Raw genomic sequence first — 9,127 nt, 5'->3', positions numbered from 1 at the left:
ATGGTTTAATAAAAGAGGGTAAAAGTCTCTCCTCTTTCCGACTCCATCCATTGCATTCTCTCTCAAATGCATCCATTGAAAGCCTTCATCCCACTGCTGCTGCAGAGACCGATACATAAAGAGGAGGCTAATGCACAGACTTAGGGCTCTGATTAAATGAGTCTAGAGTGTAGGAGGCGAGCTAATGTTTAGCATTATCTGGCCGATTAAAGCATGGCAAACAAGTGATTGCTATGCAGCTCTGCTCCTCACTGTTAACTCATACACAAGGCTGCTCTCTGTTCGCTCTCTCTCCCCACATCTCTCCATCTCCAGATCTCCCTTTAATTCTCCATCTCTGCTCCTTCGCCTTACTAATTCTCTCAATCCTCTCTCTCGGTGTCACTCTGACTTGCTTTGCTTCACGCTACCCTAAAAAGAAGAAAGTCATCCCTCCGTGTTTGTTTGAATTTGCTCAAACCGTTTCATTTTTTCACCCGAATAGGAAGAATAAAGTATAAAATACGGACATATCTTTCATTTTATTTACCCTCCTGTGTCTCCGTCCACCTCAGAACAAAAACTCCATCCATCTGTCATTCTCTGTACCTCTAAAGTCGGTCCCGGCTCCCTCAATTTCCACAGCTCAGTTGCCGTGCCGACAGCCCAAATTCAATTACTGCAGACTGTGTCATAATCCCAGGCCACTGATTGGTCACTACAGCCCTCCATTAAATGAACACAGCATGGTGGATGGTGTGTGTGTGGGGGGGCGGGGTCAAGGAGGCCTGAAAGGGTTAATGCACAGAAATTGTAAGTGTGGTAGAATGTAAAATATGACATAGAAGGGAACTGAAGACAGAGGTTAAAGGAATAAAAAAAAAAACATGTGCCCCACTCTTTTTATCCCCTCAAAGCCCCTGCGATCCCTCAGACCCGAGCTAAAACAAACAACCGTGCCCTTAAAAGCCCACTCTATAATCCCTGTGTAATCACTCAGGCAGCCTCACCACACATAACCAAAACACCAGCATGAGGACGGAGATCTATGTCTGTGTTTTTGTTGAAAAATGAATTGGCTGTAATCCACATCAAAGACCCGGCGCTCAGACCAGTACATCACGCTGAACATTAATCGAAAATGTCATTTGGAAGATTGTTTTTTATCTGCACTGTAAAAATCACATGGGGGAGATCTGGATCAGAGCGTTTAACGATGACAAATTTATTAAAAAAAACGTATTTCCCAATTGGGGTTTAAGATTATTCGACATCAGTCTGCAGAGCGAGGCCGTGTCAGGAGGATCCTCCACGAGGTCGGGCACTTTTTTACATGAGAGAAGAAAAAAAAACACCAAACTCTCAGGATTTTATCAGCAACACAAAATGTGAAAATGACAGCTGTTACGGTGTCTGGAGGATAAGACCGTTTTCTCACCCTATATCCTGTGGGCTTTATATAGAGCACATGTAGGCAAGCGAGAGGTGAGCGAGGAGGAAGTGCATCGTGGCACTAAACCACAAAAGATGCCACTAAAATACAGAGAGGCAGAAAACTGATACAAGACGTTTTCCTGTTCCTGTCGCATGGAAGTCAAACAAGATGATTCTAATTTCTGGTGTTCTCCAGAGGAGAGCCTCAAATGACAATAACAACAGCGAGCGTGGAACAGTTTTCTCACTTGAACGCTGAAATGAGTCACAAAACTGTGATATTCAGCACAGTCAGCAGGATGAAATGCTGGCAGTGGATGTTTTCTGCAAATCGGCGACACATTTATATTTGTTGGTGTCCACGTGCTTGTCGACGTTTCTACAACACGTCATCATATCATGTCACGTTTTTGTTTGTTTTTGTGGTTTATAAGCAGCTCATCGGAATATTGGCTGGGATATTGATCTTGTTTCCTAGTAGCCGATCGCTTTTATGCAAGTAAAGCAGAAGAAGCCATTTCTAACTCAAATCTCAGGCCGTGATTAGAAAAAGGCTCTGTTCAGGATCAGGAGGCTTTTGTAACTCTCACATTGACTGACAAATACAATTCCTCAGCTTGGTGACAGTATTGAACATGTAGCCAATCCATCAATTGATTCCCGATCAGTGTTCCACATTTGTGACGACTGATACAAAGACCAACATCAACACTGACGCTGTTCTCAAACCAAACAACAGAACATTTACAGACAACCAGCAGAGAAATCAAACCATTCACAGCACCGGATTGTAAATAACACTCAGGTCTCTGTCGTACAGTCAGTGGAGCACGATCCTGTAAGTAAGCTTTGTGGTGTGTGTTCCCCTCGTGTCCAATCACCCAGAATACCCTCAGCCACGACTAAATCGGCCTCACACGCAAACACGCAAACACACAAACACACGCCAGCATCATCTGTAATTATGTGAACGCACAAGTGCACCCTTGCTGAAACACAAAATTCAGAGAACACACAACAAAATATTGCAAACAAGTCTGTTTCCAGAACAACACACACACACACACAAGCAGGCAGCTCTACTGATACACAAACACACACACTGAGGTCTGAGGTGTTAATACTTTCTAACTGAGCAGTGACATCATCGAGGCGAGGAGGGGAAGCTCTCTCTCTTCTGTTCTCCCTGTTTGTCTTTTACTCTGCAGGCTCTCGCAGTCTATTTGTTTAAATTGATTTTTAGCTTGTGTTCCAGTTGTTCTCAATAAACCCTGGTGTCTGTGTACGTACGTATGTATACAGCTGCGTGTGTGTGTGTGTGGCCAAGCTCACGGCGAATATTCCCTTTATCGCTCGGGGGGGTTTGTGGGTCAGTGTGTTTCGACGACAGAATCGTCTTCCAGCTCCAGACCTCTGAGAAGTGCAGCCTCAGCTGAACGTTTCCAACATGAGACTGCAGTGTCTGTCTGTGGCCGCCGCACACAGCGTGACTGCAGCGCTCAGCGGCCTGCAATGCTTCAGTGTCAAACACCATCGCAGCTGAGAGACAGAGATCACTTAAAGGTTTGAAGAGGCCGAAGGGTGATGGGTAAATCATCATTTCCCCCTTTTAAATATTTACTCTGCGTTCTCTTCTTCACCAGCAAGCACGCCGTAGGTTGGTGGTTTTCATCCGTTTCAATTTTAATATTGTGACAATGCCGTGCTGATGGTTCAGTTAGGCTTTGTCAACAAAAACTCTGCTGAAAATCATCCTGAGGTGTTTCTGAAGAAAAAAATGACCCAGCGGCGTCACACTTATAAATGTTAAAACATTGTCAAATTATTCCGTTGCTCAACAAATGCTGAAACGCAGTCTCTAACCGTGGTCACTAGCTTGGCAGTAACTCCCTCACCACCCCATTCACCCCCGGATATTAAAGTCATGTAATAATCATGTAACTAGGATGTGATTTGACACGTATTGTAGAAATGTTAATATGTTACCTCTGACACATATAAATATGAATGTTTCAGTGTTTTACTCTGGCGGCCGGGCCCGGTGCTGTTGACCATGCTGACGAGCATCGCTGCTGGTGTGTAATCCCACAGCGAGATGGTTTTCTCCGCTCAAAAAAGCACTTATTAAAACCCTAACACTGAGTTATTCAACACGGTGCTTTGTGGCTCTTTTATGGAATTTCATACACCAAATGGACGCCGAAGATATTCAGCTCCCAAAGGCACCTGAAGCATGTCGTTTTCAACATACTGATCCTCTGAACAAGTCGTGTCTGCATCTGATTTTCTTTTTGCCCTGTTTGACCCTCGACACATATTTCACATCACTTTATGTTGACAGCTCGGCAGTTCAAAGAGAGTAAACAAGCCCGTGTTGAGTTGAGAAAGGCACGACTTTTATGACTTTTTTACAGCCGTGTGTGAATGTGCGTCTTGAAAAAACGAATGCTGATGAATGATCGAAATCTATATGTTCGACGGACAGGGGTGAGAGAATAAAGCCTGTGATTAAGATCTCCAGACTCTGAATGAAATCCTCCATCACATCATACACATGAAAATAAACTAATCGAATCCTCTTTCAGTTCTCGGCGTCGCCCTGCTGTCCCTTCCACTCACAGACTTAGACAGAGAATTAAAAACACACACACACACAAAGTAAACAAAGATATGAGCAAAAAGTAAGTGTGCATTAAGAATATTAAATACATGCAAAGTAATTTAATGAAAGTTTTAATCTGTCTGCATTCCAGACACCCTGGAATAAAGAGAGCGTGCGCACAGAAAAAAAGGGGGCAGCGGTTGTTTACATGTTCATTCATTATGGCCAAAAAATACCCTCTAATTACATTTGACAACCTGCCCTTTATCTTAATCTAATTATGTCATTTTGCATCCAAAGTAATAAAGGCCCGCTGAATGCTATAATGAAAATGTGTATTATCATCCAGTGTTCTGCGCTGAATGAAAGCCCCTCGTTTTTTTATTCTTGCAAATGAGCGCTTTATCAAGAGCTTTTCAAAAACCTGCCATTAACGCTCAGAATACACACCGAAATGTACAGAAATGATCGCTTTGAGCTTTCAGGCTTTTAGAGTTAATGTCAGACACCGTTGCTTCCCAAATCCTTCTAAAATCTCAAATACAAATACAAAATAGCGAGCTGCAGTTGGGACCATGTGAGGAGTTCTGCAGGGGGTTTCAGGGGGATGTTAGCTCCCCGGCATCTCTGCTTCTTTGTACTCCGACTGTCTCATCTGCAAAACTGTCTCATCTTTAATTCCTAAACTTGTCAACCGGTCACCTGCGTATCCGTGAGTGGGTTTTGCTCACACCTTTTAAAAGCCAGGCCAATAACTTCCCGGCGAAGACGCTGCTGGCAGCCACTCAGTCCAGCTGCTGATTTTAAAGAAACGTCTCAACAAGTCCTTCAGATTGGATGACAAAACAACACAGTCTCATCAGTCTGAGAACAAATACGATTTTTCAGACTACCTGCAGTGCGCTGGCAGTTGATGACATGCCAGTCCTTCTCATTCAGTCTCATGGAGAGCAGATTCAGAGCGAGGCGTTCTCAGTCAAGGTAACAGAAATGAACACGCTGTGAAACTGCTGTGGTTTAATGAGGTTTAGACAACAAAACTACTTGGTTTGGATTCAAATGAGTGTGTTAAATTCTGGTATGTATGTCAAATACATAAAACATTACAACTGTTAACATAATTTAAAACAATTCAATGAGTTTTGTTTTTACACAGGACACAAAACAACTCCACCTCTGACGTCCACCGACTTTTCCTGCCATGTAGACGACATCATCTGACATATTCTGCCCCTACTGGCAGGATTATATGTTATTATTATCATAACATCAGTACCGGTTCATCCCACGGAAGCAAAACCTTCATGCACACTAGTTTGATTCTCCGGTCAGACCAGCTGACCGAAGGCACTGGCTAAGATCTCTAACTGGTCCCCGGGCGTGCATTCTTCCTCCATTAGATCGAGGCACAACAGGGTCTTGGTTAGGTTTAGAGAGAGACTGTGGTTTGGGTTATGAGTTTGTTCATAAAGGTCAGTCCTGTATCCTCGTGGCTGCACTGATAATGATGTGGTCGTGGTTGTGGACACACACTGAAGGTCGTCTTGAAACAGGAAATGAACACCGTGTTAAAGTCCAACCGCTCATCAACCCTGGTCTGCTACCCATCATCATCATCATCATCGGGTATAATCCTTCCAACAAATACAATTCTGGATGGAGGATTTTTAAGGGATTATCTTGGTTTTGGAAACATGAATAAAACTCCAGGGGGAAACTGCATTTTTTTTTTTTTTTTTAAACACCCACAAACAACATTGGCAAAAAGAAGGAGCACTTTCACAAATCTGGGTATTTTTCTGGGAAATTAACAAAAAATAAAAACTTAAAAGTGTGGTGTTCAATTAAAAAAAAATAATAATGTGAGTAAAACTTTGTGTCAGAATCTCCAGACTTCCACACACACAGATTTTCTGAACAAGTGAAGACTGTGATGTTCTCAGAGCGTTGTCTGGCGGCAGCAGGCATTAACAGAACATTAAGACAATAATCCATCACATGACAGCTTTACATGGCTCCTCAAACACACATTTATTCAGTGGATGAGTCAAAATCTATAAAAAAAAGTTTTTTTAAAAATCAGTAAATATGAAGTGTTTCTTTACTTTACAGCTGCTTCTGACTGATATGATGCAGTTTCTTTCCTTCCTCTTCCATCATTGGCTGGGAGATATTTTTAAATGGGACTTTTTTAATCAGCCAATCGCCTCTCAGAAAACAAGGGGTCTTCCACGGGCTCCCCGCCCCCCTCCTCTCCTCTCATTGGCTGCCGGTGAGCTTCTGAATCCGCTCCGGCAGCGGCTGGATATCCGCTTCTCAGCCAATGAGGAGAGAGCAACTGTTGCTTCCTCCCGGCTGCTGCGGGGCTCCTTCTGCTGCAGCCTCGCGTCAGTCCGGTGCGCGCACAGTGGTGAAGAATCACGGAGACCCAAACACACTCCATCACCACACAACATCAGGAACATCTGCACACACGCAAATCAATACATGTCTCCCGCTCAGTTATGATATTCAGTCATCAGATCTGCGGCTGTTAGGAGGTTTAATTGCACCGGATGGTTTCTAATTCTTCCTCTGGTGCCGCAGCTGATCCCCGCAGTCCCCTGACAGGCTCTTCAAATACTAATATATATATATATATATATATATATATATATATATATATATATATATATATATATATATATATATATATATATATATATATATATATATATATTATGATCAGTATGGCGAGAATGAATGTGAAGAGAGACGAGAGAAAGTGAGAGGAGTTACTCTAGTTTCCAACGCCCTCCATCGGCAGCGACATCTCTCTCTCTCTCTCTCTCTCTCTCTCTCTCTCTCTCTCTCTCTCTCTCTCTCTCCGTCTCTCTCTCAGTCTCTCTCTCCCCCTCCCCCTCCTCCCCCTCCTCCCTCTCTCTCTCTCGCTGCTCCCGTTCAGCTCCCTCCTCACTCCGCTTCCGAGGCTCTTGGAGGGAGGACGGATAAGCGCCGCTGACGGTACCGGATTTTCATACCCGAAGGAGGGAGAGGGATGCTACGGTGATTTCCCCTCTTTTTTTTTTTTCCTCCTCACATCTCCTCCTCTTCCATCACTTCGATCTCGGAACCTTTAATCAAGACGCACTCCTGCTCTCTCTCTCTCTCTTTTTGTTATTATTTTTTGTAATCTTTGGTTCATCTTTCGCTTCTGCGCTCCAGCTGATAAAAGAAAATAATCAAAAATAAATAAGCAGAGAGAACATTTTGGGTTCGAGGAGAACCGGCTCGGCTCTGCCTTGGGTTTTTTTTTTTCTCTCTCTCCCCATCATCATCATCATCATCATCATCATCATCATCATCTCTCTCACTCTCTTCTCCAAGCGCACAAACAGCAAGAACTGGGTTTTGAAATCAGTGGATGTGTGTGTTGGACATCTGATACAAGAAGCGAATACTAGTTGAGAGAAGTGATCGCTCTCTGCTGGCTTGTATGTATTTGGGGGGACGTTTCCTTGGAGAGGCGGGCTGCGCACGGAGTCTCTCACTTCCAAGGTAAGGACCGCTCAAGTTAAAGGACTGACTGGGATTTTCTTTCCTTCACCCCGACACAGTCCCATTCATCTGCGTCCCCTCCTCTCTCCAGTCTGCCCCTGCAGAGGCTTTAATGAGCGTAAAACAGGCGAGAGAGGAGTGAAATGCGTTCTGCTCTCGGGATGCTGGGTGGTGCTGCTGGTGCTGCTGGTGTTGAGGGGGATTCTGGATGGATTCAGGGGCTGCCGCACAAACACTGCACATACATGTTGGGGGAAAAAAGGTCACAGTGAGAGGATGTCGGACTCGGTTGTGTTTGGGCAGCTCGGGTGTGAGGTGAGGGAACCCCGCGGAGCCGCTGCGCATCAGCGACGGGCAGATTTGGGTGTTTGTGCCGAACAGAGCGGACTTTCTTTGCTCCTCGGAGCCGCTGGATGACGGTTGGACTTGTGCGGTTTCCACTGTGTGTGTGTGTGTGTGTGTGTGTATGTGTGTGTGCGTCTGCATATTTGCGCTCGTTTGGTCGGTGCGTGCGTGCGCGTTTGCATGCGTGTGTGTGTGTGTGTATCTGTGTGTGTCTGGCCACGTATAGTGTCTCCGCCGCGGTGCCTCCGCGTAACGGCGACGCACAACTTTTTCTTCGGATCACCGTAACACAGGCTTCGTGTGCGTGTGTGTGTGTGTGTGTGTGTGTGTGTGTGTGTGTGTGTGTGTGTGTGTGTGTGTGTGTGTGTGTGTGTGTGTGTGTCACGGTCAAATGACATCATTCTCCACAACAATTAATTCCCCTAATAAAAGAGGCGCAGCCGCCACTTTTTTGGAGGCCTGTTACTTTCTCTCTCTCATCAGCTGATCAGTGTATTTCCGTCTGTCTCGCTCTTCTTTCTCTTCTCAGGCTGTAATAATCTCCCTTTGTAGAATTAAGATCTCGCAGTGTGAATCCCTCCAGAGTCCGATCGGTTTGTTCTTAGTATTCAGTCCATCTGAAGACTTGAGCCGGCGCTGCGTCCTTGCCCTCTCCGTGTGCGCCCGCGCCGCTGAAACTGCATAAAAACTGCATGCAGATGACTCGCCCGCGGGCTCACTCAGGCTCATTCTGCACTCAATTAGGTTCGGTGCGTTTGGCTCATCGCCCCTGTAGGGCCACGTTAGATCATTTATTTAATTGTTGCGCAGACATCTATTGAAATCTGCTCAAAACGCGTTCCAGGCTGGTTCGGGGTCTCTGGAGTGTGTGTGTGCGGGTCTTGAGGTGAGTAATTACGGATGGATGGAGTGCTGAGCTGCTGCCGAGTCGGGTTTTTTCGACGGAGAGTAAAGTGAGTTATCGGTGTATAATTTGGGCAGCTGCAATTCCGCTGCGTTTTCGATGGGGGAGCACAGAGAGAGGGAGGGAGAGAGAGGGAGAGAGAGAGCTGAGGGGCTGAGCAGTCTTTGGTATTCATGGCACAGCTCGAGATTGCTGCTCTCAAGCAAGCAATAATCTCTCTCCCTTCTTCTGTCTCCCACACTGTTGCGCTATGAAATCTCTCTCGCTCGCTTTCCTCACCTCTCCTCTTCATCTTCCTCCTCTTCCTCTCTTTCTCTCTCCAGCTC

General features: G+C 45.2%; 1 protein-coding gene across 2 annotated transcripts in view; it reads left to right on the top strand.

Annotated features, from left to right (window-relative positions):
• The first annotated feature begins 6,978 nt into the window (after nt 1-6,978).
• Nucleotides 6,979-9,127, top strand: part of cdh11 (cadherin 11, type 2, OB-cadherin (osteoblast)) — a 92,983-nt gene continuing 90,834 nt past the window's right edge. Inside the window, exon 1 of one of the 2 annotated variants that reach the window (XM_037123860.1) lies at nt 6,979-7,552. The gene's annotated coding sequence lies outside the window, so the exon portion shown is untranslated. The remainder of the gene's footprint in view (nt 7,553-9,127) is intronic. The other variant, XM_037123861.1, reaches the window with a different exon arrangement.

Source organism: Acanthopagrus latus, chromosome 15, assembly GCF_904848185.1.
Source record: "Acanthopagrus latus isolate v.2019 chromosome 15, fAcaLat1.1, whole genome shotgun sequence".
NCBI lineage: Eukaryota > Metazoa > Chordata > Actinopteri > Spariformes > Sparidae > Acanthopagrus > Acanthopagrus latus.
This window is presented reverse-complemented; position numbering and strand designations above follow the sequence as displayed.